We start from the raw sequence: 16,298 nt of genomic DNA on the forward strand, positions 1-16,298 counted from the left end.
GACGGGGAACCCTCTAGCTGAGGCAGCTTCCTCCATCCTCACAAAGCTGGGACTATGACAAAGCACTTCTGATGCTCACCTAGGATCTGTCTCCTGGAGTCATCCCGGGTCAACTGCAGGACTAGACTCTTCCCTTCCCCTGAGGACAGAGATCTGACAGCAAGGACCTCTCCAAGTCTTCACTGCATCTCCTGAGCACCTTATCTGAGCCAGTATGGGAGTTAGGTGCTGGAGACACAGAGATGTGTCAGATGGGACCCCTGCCCTCAAGGAGCATCTGGTCAGGTGTGTGGGGAAATGAACCAGCATTGACAACACAGGGTGACAGGCGATGAGGGCAGCTCTGGAGGCCATGGGAACATGTCCTCTTAGCACACAGCTCTGGTACCTTCTGCATCGTGCTCTCCTCTCCTCTGATAATCATCACCCCACCCACACAGCACCCTGTGATTTATAAAACACTTTCAGGTGTAGGTTCTCATTTTCATCTGCATCTCACCCGTAGGAGGCTGGTATTATTGTCCCCACTTTCCAGAAGAAGAAACAGAGACTCAGAGGGGTTTAGGGACTTGCACAAGGTCACATAATGACCTGTCAGTGGCTAAGAAGGGATGTTAAGCAGGTCTACCTGACTTCGGGTCATCACTCAGGGGTTCCTTTCTCCCTCTGTCTTCCCACTCTCACGCTCTTTCTGACCTAGGTTCGGTAGCCACCCAGATGAGAGCTGATGTCAGGGAGACTGGGTGGGAGGTGGGCTCCTCTTTCACTTTTTGGCCTCCCCTGGTCCCTCATCATCATGTCACATCGTCCTCCTCTTGACCCCTAAGCTCCCATCATCTCCATTTCTCACAAGGTCCACATGGGGAAAAGATGCAAAACAGCCCCCTGGCCGGCAGGTACACAGCTCAGCTATGTCCTCTGGGCCTCGGTCTCCCACCTGCAACACAAGGTGGCTGGATTGTAATCCCAGAGAGCCTTCTGCCTGCTCTGAGTGTCTCTGTGGGCAAGACTCAGACTCACCTTCGAGTCCCAGCAGAAGGGTAGGCAGGAGGGATCCCAGTGCCTGCCCAGGTGTGGCAGTCATGGCAAGAGTTTCGTAGAGTCTCCGGTCCATGCCGGGCACCAACCCCTGGATGAGGCTCTACATGAGCCCAGGAGCACTGCCTGGTCTCCTGACAGCCTGGGGAGGGCCATGTGATTCCTGGCCACCCATCTCCCTCCAGACTTGGAGCAGTGGTTGGAGCCACAGTGAGAGAAGTGGTCACTGTGGCCCAAGCCTCCTTCCAAACCCCAAACCTTCAGGCCTGAGGTCTCCAGCCTGGGAGGTTTCTGTTGCCTTTGGGCTGGGTGCTGACTATCTCTGATGCCCCACAAGCCGTAGTGGGAAGGGCTGGGTTCCACTCACAGCACTGAGCCACAGAGCTCCCTCTGATGTGGTGAGCCTCCTCCATGCTGAACAGACGTGACGGAGAGCCTTCTCTGGCCCAGGCCCAGGGATGGCTTCTGGGACCACAGAGTGGATGGGATGTGGGCCAGGAAGGGTTGGTGAAGTGGGCCTGGACATGTACAACCAAATCAAAGGAAGAAAGAGCATAGACTTGGAAACCCAATCCCTGCCCCACCACTTTACTAGGCTCACACAGTGTCGGCCGGGGCTTCTCCTGTTGCCCAGAATTGTCTAGCAGGCTCTGAGTTGGGGGAAGATGAATGTTAAACACAGCAGCCATTGCCCTGGCCTCTCCCCTTGGTCCCTCTCCATCCCCTTACTCTGCTCGATTTGGCTTCCCGTGGCCAGCCCTGACCCATACACCTATTTCTTATGATCTGTTTCCCCGTGAAAAATGACTGGCTGTGAGGATTGCTGTTTTTCGCCCATTGCTGTAACCAGCACCCAGTGGCGTGGTGGGCACAGAGTAGGTACTGGGTAATAATGAATGAACATGTGGGGCCAGGTATGTTCTCAGGGCTGATAAAAAGCAGCAAAGTATGGCCTGTGCCCCCAGCCATCCCATCTCCCCCGTGCTCTGTACACTCAGCTAACTGTGGGGAGACTTGTGAGCCTGGTGGAGACTGCTATGGAATTTCTCCCCTCACAACCCCCACTGCTGCCTCAGCCAAGCAAGGCATCCGAGAAGGCAACTCCTAGAGATCGTGTTGTGTGCAGGAGGAGGAGGCCGGCTTCTCCTCCTCAGGTGTCTTCCAAGTCACACAGTGGACTTGCTGCCCTAAGCAGGAGAAAAAGGAACTGAAGAGAGACGACAGGGCAGAGGGATGGGGTGGCAGGGAGCAGCCTGAACTTCCCCCATGGAGAGTGGAAGGGGGCGAGGTCCTCGGCGAGCTCAGAGCATCCTGTCGATAGCCCACTCAAGATGGGTATAGAAGCACGAGATGGCAGCATGGACTCTATGGGCCAGAGCTACGGAGTTGGATCAGATCATACATGAGAGAACTGTGCAGCGGGCTCCCCCTACAACAAACACACACAGCATGTGCACACACACATGCACGCACACGTATACGCACTCTGGGCCTGCCAGAGGATCCACGCCCGTGACCTAATTCAGGGAAAGGAGGGGGAACAGAAGAACGCTTCGCCTCCAGCCCTTCCAGATCCCTCAGCAGAGACTTGTGGGCAGTGCTGGCTGTGGTGAGGGAAGCAGGATGTGATGTTGACACTACACTGGACATCATGTTGAGCTTGGGAACCAGCCTGGTTTGGACTGGGCTTTAAACAGGGCCTGACACAGAATAGCTTTTTCAGAAAAGTTTGATATAAAATGATTCATCCATGGTCCCTTCTGCAAGTGTCCAGAAACGTGGGCTCTGCCTAAGTGACCAGAGAGAGGCAGGAAGGAGAAATTTGACAGAGCCGAGGTGAAATCAGCGCTCAGAGACCAACAAAACCAGTTCAGGTTGGCCCCCTGCAAAGTGCAGACAGTTCAATGAATCGGTCACACCAGCAACCAGACATTGTCAAGCCCGAGCCACAGTTTCCCCATCTGTCACAACAGGCTAGTGACATCTGCCTGTGACCGGGTCTTGTGCATATGAAGTCTAAAGTCCTGAGCATAAAACAGGAGCTAAATAAATGTGAGTTTCCACCCTAAGAAATGTGACCTGCCCCCATACCCTTCACGTTGCTTCCACCTATTAACTCCTCCCACACCCTTCTGCTCTTAGCTCAGCTCTGTCCATAGCAACACAGTGTGAGCCACATAGGGAGATTTAGATTTTCTAGTGTCCACGTTGAAAAAGCAAAAAGAAAAAGGTGAAGTTAATTTTAACCAATATATTTTATTTAACCCAATACCTGAAATCATATCATTTCAACATGTAAACAACACAGAAAATCTTGTGATATTTTACATTATTTTTTCCTTTAGTCTTGGAAATGTTCAACAAACTGAAGTATAGTCCTGCCAAAACAATAAAGTTGTGTTTAACAAAAAATATATATCTATGTTACACTGCTTCAGTTTTTAAATTTCAATTTCAATTAATTAAGATTAAATACAATTAAAAATTTAGTTCCTCTGTGGCACAAGCCACATTTCAAGTGCTTAATAACCACGTGTGGCCAGTGGCTTCCATATTGGACAGTGCAGTCTTGGGTGAAAGTTGCTCCCCCAGGAAAGCCTTCCCTCCCCTTATGCCCCCAAAGGTTTAGGTACTTCTCACGCATAGCATGTATCACAGCCATATTTAATTTTTAATTTGCAATTACAGTCATGTGTCACTTAATGATGGGGATACGTTCTGAGAAATGCATCATTAGGCGCTTTCATCATTGTGTGAACATCCTCGAGTATCCTTACCCAAATCTAGGTGGTATAGCCTACTACACACCTAGGCTATATGGTACAGCCTATTGGTCCGAGGCTACAAACTTGTATAGCATGTTACTGTACTGAATATTGTAGGCAATTGTAACACAATGGTATTTGTGTCTCTAAACATATCTAAACACAGAAAAGGTACAGTAAAAATATGGTATAAAAGATAAAAAATGGTACACCTATATAGTGCACTTACCGTGAACGGAGCCTGCAGGACAGAAGTTGCTCTGGGTGAGTGAGTGAGTGATGGTGAGTGAATGAGAAGGCCTAGGACATTACTCTACACTACCTCAGACTTTATAAACACTGCACGCTAGGCTACACTAAATCTATAAAAAAATATTTTTCTTTCTTCAATAATTAACCTTACCTTACTGTAACATTTTTACTTTATACTTTTTAATTTTTTTAAATTTTTGACTCTTTAGTATTAACACTTAGCTTAAAATGCAAACACATTGTACAGTTGTACAAAAATATTTTCTTTATATCCTTATTCTATAAGCTTTTTTCTATTAAAATTTTTTTTTTACTTTTAAGTTTTTTTATTTTTTTACTTTTTAAACTTTTTTATTAAACCAAAAACATACACACATTAGCCTAGGCCTACACAGGGTCAGGATATCAACATCACTATCTTCTAACTCCACATCTTGTCCCACTGGAAGACCTTCAGGGGCAACAACACGCATGGAGCTGCCATCTCCTACGACAACAATGCCTTCTTCTGGAATACCTCCTGAAGGTCCTCCTGAGGCTCTCCTTGAGGAGGTGTCACTCTTTCCAGAAATATGTCCATGGTGGTTTGTTTGATTTCTTTTTTTCATCACAGATTTTCTTTTAAGCAGATAATGCACCATGAACATTCCTCTCTATTAATGAAAACCTTTCATTGTTGGGGTCCATGTTTTCAAATGTTTTAAGGAGCTTGTTGAGGTCTGCAAAAGCTTCTTCTAAACTCTTCACTGTGAATTATCTTGGGGGTTCTTCTTTTTCTTCTGCAGTTTCCTCTTCTTCAGCTATGCATTCTCGTTCCAGTTCCAACTCCCCATTAGTCAATTCTTCAGGAACCACCTCTAGGAGCTCCTCAATGTCATCCTCATCCCTCAATGTCATCCTCATCCACACCCCAGTTAAAAATGTTTGCCTTCTCAACTACAGCCTTGTTGATTTTTGCAACCTCCTCATCTTGGTAAATCCTTTGAAGTCGTGGACTAACCTCATGAGTATCTTCTTCCAGATGCCATTCATACGCTCCTTAGCGACATCACCCCAAGCCCAAGCAGGTTCTTGATGCAGTCATAGATGTTGTAATCCTTACAGGATTGCATCAGTGTCTTCCTCAGTTGCAGCAATAGCCTGGGCAAAGGTCCTCCTCAGGTAGTAGGCTTAAAAGTTGCTATAACTCCTTGATCCATTGGTTGGATCACAGAGGTGGTGTTTGGAGGGAGAATCACCACTTTGATATTGGGATGAAAATCACCAATAAAAGGAAGTTGCCCAGGAGCATTATCAACAATAAGCAAAATCTTGAAAGGTATGCTATTCTCCAAACAGTATTTCTCCATTTCACTGATAGCAATTCAGGAGGGCATCTTGGAAGAGGAGCTGGGTCATCCATGACTTCTTACTGCTCCTGTAGTACAGTTACACTGGCGTTGTGTGTTTACTGATATGCTTGAAGGCCCTGGGGTTGTCAGAGTGCCAGATCATAAAGGGTGTCAGTTTGTAGCCTGCAGTGTGGCCCCCAAGTGAGACTGTTATCCTGTCCTTAAAAGCTTTGAACCCTGGCATTGACTTGTCCTCCCTATGGATGAAAGTCCTTTCGGTCATCCCTTCCCAGAATAGGGAAGTTTCATCCATATTGATTATTTGCTCTGGCAAGTAATTTTCTCCACAATCAGGCTTATCTGGAATTTTCAAAAATTCTTCAGCTACCTTCACATCAGCACTCACAGACTCACCACTCACATTACATCATGAATAATGATTCTTCAATCATTTAAACCACCCAGAGCTAGCAGTAAATTCAACATCATAGTTGGTTCCAGCTTTTTCCTTCAACATCACAAACATTTGCTTTGTCTGTGATTGTCACTGTGCTGAGAGGGATACGTTTCTGTGATTGGTCTTCAACCCAGGTCATTAGATGTTTCTCCATGTTTGATATAGACCATTCTCGAATTGTTGTTAGTCTCACCGCCTGCAATGAAGCAGATCCTTTAACAGCTTCCATCACTTTGTTCTTGTCCTTGAAGATTGTAGCTATGGTGGAATGGGACGTGTTTGACTGGCGAGCAATAACCATCACTGATTTTCCACTTCGTCATTCTTAATCACTTTGATTTTGTTTCCGGGTCAATCATCAATGTGGCCTCTTACTGGCAACAATAGCAGTGGATTTCCTACTCTTAGGGGCCATAATGAGCAAAAGAAAGAAAAAACTCACAAAAGAAAATGATGCAATCAAAAGACGTGGTAAATTTGAGACGTATGAGGCTGCTGGCAACGTAACACCGCACACTGTTTTATAGGAAACTTTTTTTATAAGTAGGATAAGTACACTCTAAAAGAATGACAAAAGTATAGCATAGTAAATACATAAACCAGTAACATAGTCATTTATTATCATTATCAAGTATTATGTACTGTACATAATTGTATGTGCTGTATATTTTTACACAGCTGGCAGTGCAGTAGGTTTGTTTTCACCAGCATCACCACAAACATGTGAGTTATGTGTTGTACTACGTTGTTACTACGGCTACGATGTCACTAGGCGATAGGAGCTTTTCAGCTCCGTTATAATCTTATGGGACCACCATATATGGACCACCATCATACATGCTGTCCATCACTGATGGAAGCATCATTATGCAGTGCATGACTGTGGCTGCAATAGCACTCTTCCCCTCATTAGACTGTAAGCTCTGCGAGGGCAAGTACCGTGTTCTCATTCAGTACTGTAAGTGCTGGGAGCGTAGTAGGTGCTCAGTGAATGTTTGTTGGATGGATGGATGGGTGCTTGGATAAATAAATGAGAGGGTTTGTGCTATGGGAGTAAAGAAAAGGAGGAAGCACTACCAATGAGAAAGCAGAGGAGACTCCCTGGAGGTGGTGACTTTCCCTTCAAGGGCCCCTGCATTTGCCCTTCAGCTTCAGTCACCCCATCTGCAGGGAAGGAGGAGACTGGTCACACCAGGGTGGGGCTACAGGGGCTGGGTAGACATGGGCAGCCTGCTCTGTGAGGCTGGAAGGCTTGGGGAGAAGTGGGGAGATTGGAGTCCTCTTGGGTGGGTCTGAGGAGGGCCCAGGTGCCCACAGGCTCCCTCAGGCTGGGCCCCATGCACACTGGGTGAGGCTCATCTCCTGGGTGCAGCCAAGCCAGTCTTCTTCCTGAGTCCAGCGCCAGCAGGAAGTGGGTCTTACCTAATCTGTAAGCCCCACCTCCTATAGGGTCTGGGGCCCCAAGAGCCCTCATCATGAATATGGGCCCCAGTCCTGGCGTCAGAGGCTGAAGGAAGAGAGAGGGACAGAGAAAACCTAGCTCCTCAGAAAAAGGACATCGATGGTCCCTAAAATCCAACCCTTTGCTGCAGGGACCCATTATCTTTCACCATCACCCCATCATCTTAGATAGGCTTACCCCAGTTTAGACAGGCCACTCCTGTCACTCTGCTGCTCCCCAAACAAAGATCCATCTCTCCCCAAGTTGATGACAAAACTCGTTGAGGGCAGAGACCCTTTCACGTCCACTTGCTCCCTGTCTGAGTCCTCAGAGCCCAGCACATTGCCTGACACACAGTAGCCTCTGAACTCATTTCCTCAATGTATTCATTTCATTATCAGTTTCTTCACTCCTACAACAGCTCTTGATAGAGCGCCAATTATGCGCCAGGCAGCAATCAAGACACTGAGCAACTGAGCAAGACTGGTTTCGACCCTCAAGGAAGCTACATTCCAGAGGGGAGGCTGGAAATAAAGAAAAATGTGCAATGTTATTTCAGGGAGGGTTAACTGGCATGAAGGAAAATAAAGGAGGCAGGGGAGAGAGAGTGCTGTGGTGCATTTGCGACAGGGTGCATAGGAAGACCTGTGAGGGAAGGGGCAGGTGAGCTGAGCCATGAATGAAGGGAGGAGGGAGCCACGGGGAGATCTGGGGGAAGAGTGCTCCAGAGAAGGAAGGCGGCACGCAGGGTAGGCGTGAGCTGGGGTGTCAGAGCACCAGCAAGGTCACTGTGTGGGAACAGAGGTGGGGGGGACATACAATCATGGGAGAAACCACAGGGCCTGGTCTTGTAGGCCATGGTAAAGAGGTTGAATTGTAATCTGTGTGCAACGCATCGGGGGATTGAGAGCAGAGGTGTGGCAGGATCCAATTTATAAATTAGTTAACTAACTCTGGTGGCTGTGGGGGAGTGGGTAGGAGGGTCAGGGAGGAAGCCAGGGGAGGAGAGGAAGCCTGAGGCCCCTGCAGCTGTGGACAGCTGGACACAGGGTCTGGATCTTGGGGTAGAGAGATGGGTCATGGGGAGGGGGAATAGACATTTGCAAATTGTCATCATGTGAACGGTTTCTCAAGACACCGCATAGGATGAGACCAACTCCAGAAGGAATGGAGAGGAAACAGAGGGAGGGTCCAGGGCTGTGATCTGGCTCTGCCACCAATTTGCAGGGTGACCTTGGGCCATCTCTGGGCCTCAGATTCTACAACTGGACATGGAGGGTTTGGGCCAGGAGATCTCCAAGGACCCACTTCCCCGAATATTCACGGGCCTGGTTTCCTCTCCTGCACTCGGGGGTCCCATGCCTCACTCACACGCGGCCGCTGAGCCTGCCTCCCAGGCACAGGGCCGGGGCCAGCATCATGGGTATCCGACCCTACAGCAGCCCGGGGCGCACACTCGGAGGGGCTCATGCTTGATTCACTGCTCTGCTCTCTGTCTTGAAACACTTCCTGATTTTTGAACAAGGGCCCTGTATTCTCAGTTTGCACCAGGTTCTGCTAATCATGTGGTCTGTGCTGCCACCTGCCCTTGGCCTTCTGAGGAGAGGTGAGGCAAACCACCCCAGAGGGAGCAAGCACGATGCAGGGGGTAGGAGCCACCTCAGGTTGCTGTGTGGCAGGACTGAGGACACCTGCAGGGCCCCTCTGTGGCATCCGTGTCTTTGACATCACCAGCAACACCCTGCCACCACCCCTCAGACTCTGATACCCCAGCAGTCCCAACACACTTCTCTGTACAGGAGCTGAAGACCTCAGCCACTACGGATGGACTGGCCCCAGTGACCCCCACAAACACAATAATGGGAGATGATGTGTGAAGATCAAGGCCTTAACCCCAAAGACTGGCTTTGATGATGGGCTTTTAGGCACAATGCACTTAGGTGAGGCTCATGTGTGTGAGCAAGTGGAAGAAAGTGACCCCAGCGAGAGGAAGTGACCTGCTCGAGAAGATGCATCCAGAGAGACCAGCAAGCCAGACGGCACCAACCGGGAAGTTACCGCAGGCTCGTTTTGACTTCAGAGAAGGGACTTTCTAACAATTCCTGCTGTCCAACAACGAAATTCTCACCTTCTGAGGGGCACTTCCCTATCCAAGGGTTGAAAGTACAGGCTCAGGTCAGGGACACTGGAGGAAGACGCAGGCTGAGCAGCTGGACTAGAGAAGTGTTTTTCAAACCAGAGGCCACAACACAATCATGGTCACGAATCAATTTAGTGGACCTAATCAGCAATTGTTAAAATTGGAAAAGAGTGGAGAGGAAAGAAGAGACAAGAAGAGAGGGAAGGGAAGGGAAGGGAAGAGAGGAGAAGCGAAGAGAAGAGAAGAGGAAATAAATATCCAAGTTTATCCCACACAGTAAGGGAAAGCACTGTTTCTTGAAATTTTAGCATGCGTGTGTGTGTGTGTGTGTGTGTGTGTGTGTGTGTGTGTGTGTGAGTGTTTACACTGGATGGGAACATAAAGTGCGTTACTAACTGTGGGTGGTAGTCAAAATGATTGAAATCCTCGGGAAGTTGGTCTCCAAGATCCTTTCAACTTTGCAGTAACGTGATGCCACGTTCTTTGATTTTACGTAAGAAATTGTGAGACCAGGATTCTAAGATTCAGTCACTTATTTTTCATTCATTTACTTCACATTTATTTAGTACCCCTTCTCAGCCAGGGTGGGTGCTAGGAGCAGAGAGATCATCAGAATCAGTTCCTGCCCTCAAGTCAGTGATGGAGACAGACACTGAAACAGACAATTACAGCACAGCGGGGTAAGTGCTTCACAGCCCTGGGCTAGGATTGGTGCATATTTCACCCGACCCTGTGAGGGAGGTGCTTTTCTCAGCAGCATTCTGCAGATGAGAAAATAATCATCCTCAAATGATCGCACACAAGATTAGTCAAGGTTCCCCAGCGGAGCCATGATTTGAACCCAAGACCACGGGAGCACAGGGTTGTAGTTTTAACCACTAGACCATTGTGTGAAGGGCAGGGGTTGGGGGTGTGGAGGCTCAAGGAGGAAGGGACTGACTGGGGCACTGGGGTCGGGTGAGGGAGAGGTCAGGGGAAGTGTCACAGCAGAAGGGACCCTTGAGCTGTGTTTTGAAGGAAGAATAGGAGTTTGAGGGCTTCATTTCCTTAAGTGACAGCCCAGAAGCCATGCTGAGAATAGGAGAGAGTGTGGGATTTACAGCAGGCAGACCTGGCTTGATCTTTAGTTCTAGCTTTTCCTAGCTATATGACCCTGGGCAAGTCACCTAATGTCTCTGGGCCTCCATTGCTTCATGTTTTAAATGGGGGTTATCATGAAATTAGAGATAATGGATGGAATGTATCTAGTACTAACACAGTGCCTGGCAAATAGTAGGATCTTCATGCTAATTACAACCCATTGATGAAGTTTCCCTGAGATTGAATCCCAGCTCTGCCACTTACGATCTGGGTAACTTGGGGCAAGAGGCCAACCTCTCTGTGCCCCAGTTTCCTCATCTTTAAAAGGGATATAATAATACTACCCACCACATAAGGTTGTGAAAATAAAATAAATCAATACCTGTGAAGGGCTCAGAAGAGTTTCAGGCACAAATCAGGTGTATGATAGAGATTGGCCACTGTTGATACTCCTATGTGCTACACACTGTGATAAGAGCTTTATAATTTTATTCATTAATTAGATTAACAAATGGTCATGGAGGTTATCCAACTTCTAGACAATGTTCAAGGTGCATCAGGGGATCTCAATTCATTTAGGACATGGCAGGAACCCTGAGTGTGACACTGAGTTTGTTTTCTAGGGGAAGGGGAAGTAGGGACAGGATGGGGGTGGGGTGACGTAGGTGGTGAGAAATGGGGCTGGAGAGGTGGAACAGGCCAGACAATGAAACGCTTTATGTGATGTCATCCTGTAAACAGGGGAGAGCCATGGAGAGTTTCAATCTGGAGAATTTTTATCCTTAGAATTTATGATTCCCCAGTTGAAAACTGTGTCTATGTGTCAAAGTCTTTGTGATTCCAAGGAGGTTATAGTCCTTTGACTTCATGACCCTTAATGTCTCTCACTGGCTGTAGTTCGATGCTATGAAAATGGCCACAACAGGGCCTTCTGGTTTCAACTCTGACATGGAAAGAGCTCGAAGCTCATTACTCCCGTTCTTACGACAAGAAAGAGACCAGAAATAGTAAGTGTCGAAGAGGATGTGGAGAAAAGGGAACTCTCATACACTGCTGGTGGGAGTGCAAACTGCTGCAGCCACTATGGAAAACAGTATGGAGATTCCTCAAAAAATTAAGACTAGAAATACCATACAATCCAGCTCTTCCACTGCTGGGTATTTCCCCAAAGAACGTGAAAACATGAATGTGTAAAGGTATATGCACCCCTGTGTTCATTGCAGCGTTATTCACAATAGCCAAGACTTGGAAGCAACCTAGGTGCCCATCAAGGGACAAATGGATAAAAAAGATGGGGTATGTATACACAATGGACTACTACTCAGCCATAAACAAGATGAAATCTGGCCATTTGTGACTACATGGATGGACCTTGAGGGTAATATGCTGACTGAAATAAGTCAGAGGGAAAAAGTCAAATACCATATGATCACACTCATAAATAGAAGATATAAACAACAACAAACAAACACATAGAGACAGACATTGGATTGGTAGTTACCAGATGGGAAGGCGGGAGGGAGGAGGGTGAAAGGAATGATTAGGCACACGTGTATGGTGATACATTGTAATTAGTCTTTGGGTGGTGAAAATGATGTAATCTATAAGAAAATCGAAACATAATGATGTACAGTTGAAATATATGTAATATTATAAACTGTTACCACAATTTAAAAAAAAAGATGAAGAAAGAGAGAATCTGAATAGACAAATCACAAGTAAACAGATTGAAACAGTCATAAAAAATGTCCCTAAAAACAAAAGTCCAGGACCCAGACCGCTTCTCTGGTGAATTCTACCAAGCATTCAAAGATTTAATGCCTTCTCAAACTCTTCTCAATCCTTCTCAAACTCTTCAAAAACATTGATGAGGACGAGACACTTCCTAACTCATTATACGAGGCCAACATCACCCTGATACCAAAACCACAGAAGGACAACACAAAAGAAGAAAATTACAGGCAAATATCACTGATGACATAGATGCAAAAATCTTCAACAAAGTATTAGCAAAATGACTACAATAGTACATTATAAGCAAACATCACGACCAAATGGGATTTATTCCAGGAATGCAGCAATGGTTCAACCTCCGCAAATCAATGAATGTGATACACCACATTAAGAAACGAAGCATAAAATCCACATGATCATCTCAATAGATGCAGAGAAGGCATTTGACAAGATGCAACACCCATTTGCGATAAAAACTCTCAATAAAATGGGTATAGAAGGAAAGTATCTCAGCATAGTAAGGGCATATATGACAAACCCATAGCCAACATCATAGTCAATGGTGAAAAACTGAAAGCTATTTCTCTAAGAACAGGAACAACACAAGGATACCAATTCTCACCACTCCTATTCAACATAGTACTGGAAGTCCCACTGCAAGCTATTTCTCTAAGAACAGGAGCAACACAAGGATACCCACTCTTACTACTCTTATTCAACAGAGTATTGGAAGTCCTAGCCAGAGCGATTAGGCAAGAAAAAGAAATAAAAGGTATCCATATGGGAAAAGAAGTAAAACTGTAACCATTTGCAGATGACGTGATTCTACATATAGAAAACCCTTAAGAATTCATAAAAAAGCTATTAGAAACAATTAACAAATACAGCAAAGTTGCAGGGTACAAAATCAACATACAAAAATCAGTTGCATTTCTATACACTAATTATGAAGGAGTAGAAAGAGAAATCAAGAATACAATCCCAGGGGGCTGGCCCCATGGCTTACTGGTTAAGTGCGTGGGCTCCGCTGCTGGCAGTCCAGGTTCGGATTCCAGGCATGCACCGACGCACCGCTTCTCCGGCCTAGCTGAGGTGGCATCCCACATATAGCAACTAGAATGATGTGCAACTATGACATACAACTATCTACTGGAGCTTTGAGGGAAACGAAAAAAAAAAGGAGGAGGATTGGCAATTGATGTTAGCTCAGAGCCGGTCTTCCTCAGCAAAAAGAGGAGGATTGGCATGGATGTTAGCTCAGGGCTGATCTTCCTCACAATAAAAAGAAAAAAAATAAAATCCCCTTTACAATTGCAACAAAGGAAATAAAATACCTAGGAATAAATTTAACCAAGGAGGTGAAACAATATACCCTGAAAACTATAAGACATTTTTGAAATATATTGAAGACATAAAGAAATGGAGATATTCTGAGCTCATAGATTGGAAGAATAAACATAGTTAAAATGTCCATACTACTTAAAGCAATCGACAGATTCCATGTGATCCCAATCAGAATCCCAATGACATTTTTCATGGAAATAGAACAAAAAATCTTAAAATGTCTATGGAACAACAAAAGTCCCTGAACAGACAAAGCTGAGAAGAAAGTACACAGCTGGAGGTATTGCACTCCCTGATTTCAAAATATACTACAAAGCTATAGTAATCAAAACAGCATGGTACTGGCACAAAAACAGACACACAGATCAATGGAACAGAATTGAGAGCCCAGAAATAAACCCATACATCTAAGGACAGCTAATGTTCAACAAAGGAGCCCAGAACATACCATGGAGAAAGGAAAGTCTCTTCAATAAAGGGTGCTGGCAAAACTAGACAGCCACATGCAAAAGAATGAAAGTAGACCATTATCTAACTCCATACCCAAAAATTAAGTCCAAATGGATTAAAGACTTGAATGTAAGACATGAAACTATAAAACTCCTGGAAGAAAACATAGGCAGTTTGCTCCTTGATATCAGTCTTAGCAGTATCTTTTTGAATATCACATATCCTCAGGCAAGGGAAACAAAAGAAAAAGATTTTAGAAAAGAACTACCTCAAACTAAAAAGCTTCTGTATGGCAAAGGACACCATCAACAAAATGAAAAGACAACCCACAAACTGGGAGAAAATATTTCCAAATCATATATCCAATATGGGGTTAATATCCAAAATATGTAAAGAACTCATACAACTCAACAACAAATCAACAAACAACCCGATCAAAAAACAGGCAGAAGATACGAACATTTTTCCAAAGAAGATATACAGATGGCCAACAGGCATATGAAAAGATGTTTAACATCACTGATTATTAGGGAGATGCAAATCAAATTTACAGTGAGATATCTCTCACACCCATCAGAATGGTTATTATTAAAAAAGACAGGAAATAACAAGTGTTGAAGATGATGCGGAGAAAAAGGAACCCTCACACACTGCTGGTGGGAATCAAATTGGTGCAGCCACTGTGGAAAACAGTTCGGAGATTACTCAAGAAACTGAAAATAGAAATACCATATGACCCAGCTATTCCACTTCTGGGTATTTATCCAAAGAATATGAAAACAGTAATTTGAAAAGATATATGCACCCCTACGTTCATTGCAGCATTATTCACAGTAGCCAAGATTTGGAAGCAACCTAAGTGCTCATCAATGGATGAATGGATAGAGAAGATGTGACACACACACACACACACACACACACACACACACAATGGAATACTACTCAGCTGTAAAAAAAGACGAAATCATGGTATTTGCAACAACGTGGATGAAACTTGAGGGTATTATGCTGAGTTAAATAAGTCAGACGGAGAAAGACAATTACCGTATGACTTCACTCATATGTATAAAGATAAACTAACAAACAAATACGTAAAAATGGAGAACACATTGGTGGCTACCAGAGGGGAAGGGGGTCGGGGGAGAGCGAAAGGGGTAAAGGGGCACATAAGTATGGTGGCCGTTGGAAACTACACTCTTGGTGGTGAACAAGATACAGTCTATATAGAAGTCAAAATATAATTATGTACACCTGAAATTTACATAATGTTATTAACAATATAACCTCAATAAAATAAATTAAATAGAAAAGAGAAAAACTGGTTATTTAACAAGCCTGAGCCCCAAAAGGAACTGTGCTCCCTTCAGAAAACAACTGAGTACTCACCAAGACGATGCCTCGAGCCCAAGGACAGAGGCTTGAACCGGGAGGACAAAGTTCCTTTCCTAAGAGGACAAAGACTCTTCTGATCCTGAATAAAGCCTGAGAGCTCAAAACACAAGGAGAGCAGAGCTCAGAATCTGAGAGGACACTCACCAAACCGAAAGCAGTAGCAACACTCAGAAGCGATGAGCACGGGGGGCTGGGTGGGGGTACCTCAGTTGATTCTTGGGGTCACAGTCTCTCCATGGATCTCAATTTTCTGACACCATATATGTCAGCTTGAAAACAAATTCACTTGTTAATTTATCCTCAAAATGAGTTTATTTGGGAATAGACAAAAGAATTGCAATTTTGGATGTGCATGCTATGGAGAATCATAGGCAAATCCAGAAAACAAAGGAGGGGAGCTTGCCATTACAGAGAAAAATGGAGAGCAGGGACGGGCTGTTCTTTTCTTTTTTTTTTTTTTTTACATATTGATTACTTTATTTTAACATAGATTTTTATCAGAATTTGTTTTTCTAAAAACACATTTTTTTATGACCGCAAAAGAATTTTCACTACTTGGATTCACTGCATCTTAGTCAGTGGGCTTATGTTTATCTCAATTGTGTGTGAAGATTACATTCTTATGCTGTGCTACTTATTTTCCCATAAAATTATAAAAGGTAATTTATTTATTTATTTTTTTTATTTTTTTGCAGGCATATTTAGGCTTGTTGTATTTTTTATTTTAATTTTTTGTTTATTGCAGTAACATTGGTTTATAACATTGTAAAAATTTCAGGTGTACATCATTGTACTTCTATTTCTGCATAGATTACATCATGTTCACCACCAAAATACTAATTACAACCCATCACCACACACATGTACCGAATTA

The sequence above is a fragment of the Diceros bicornis genome, chromosome 19 (genome assembly GCF_020826845.1).
Source record: "Diceros bicornis minor isolate mBicDic1 chromosome 19, mDicBic1.mat.cur, whole genome shotgun sequence".
Taxonomy (NCBI): Eukaryota; Metazoa; Chordata; class Mammalia; order Perissodactyla; family Rhinocerotidae; genus Diceros; species Diceros bicornis.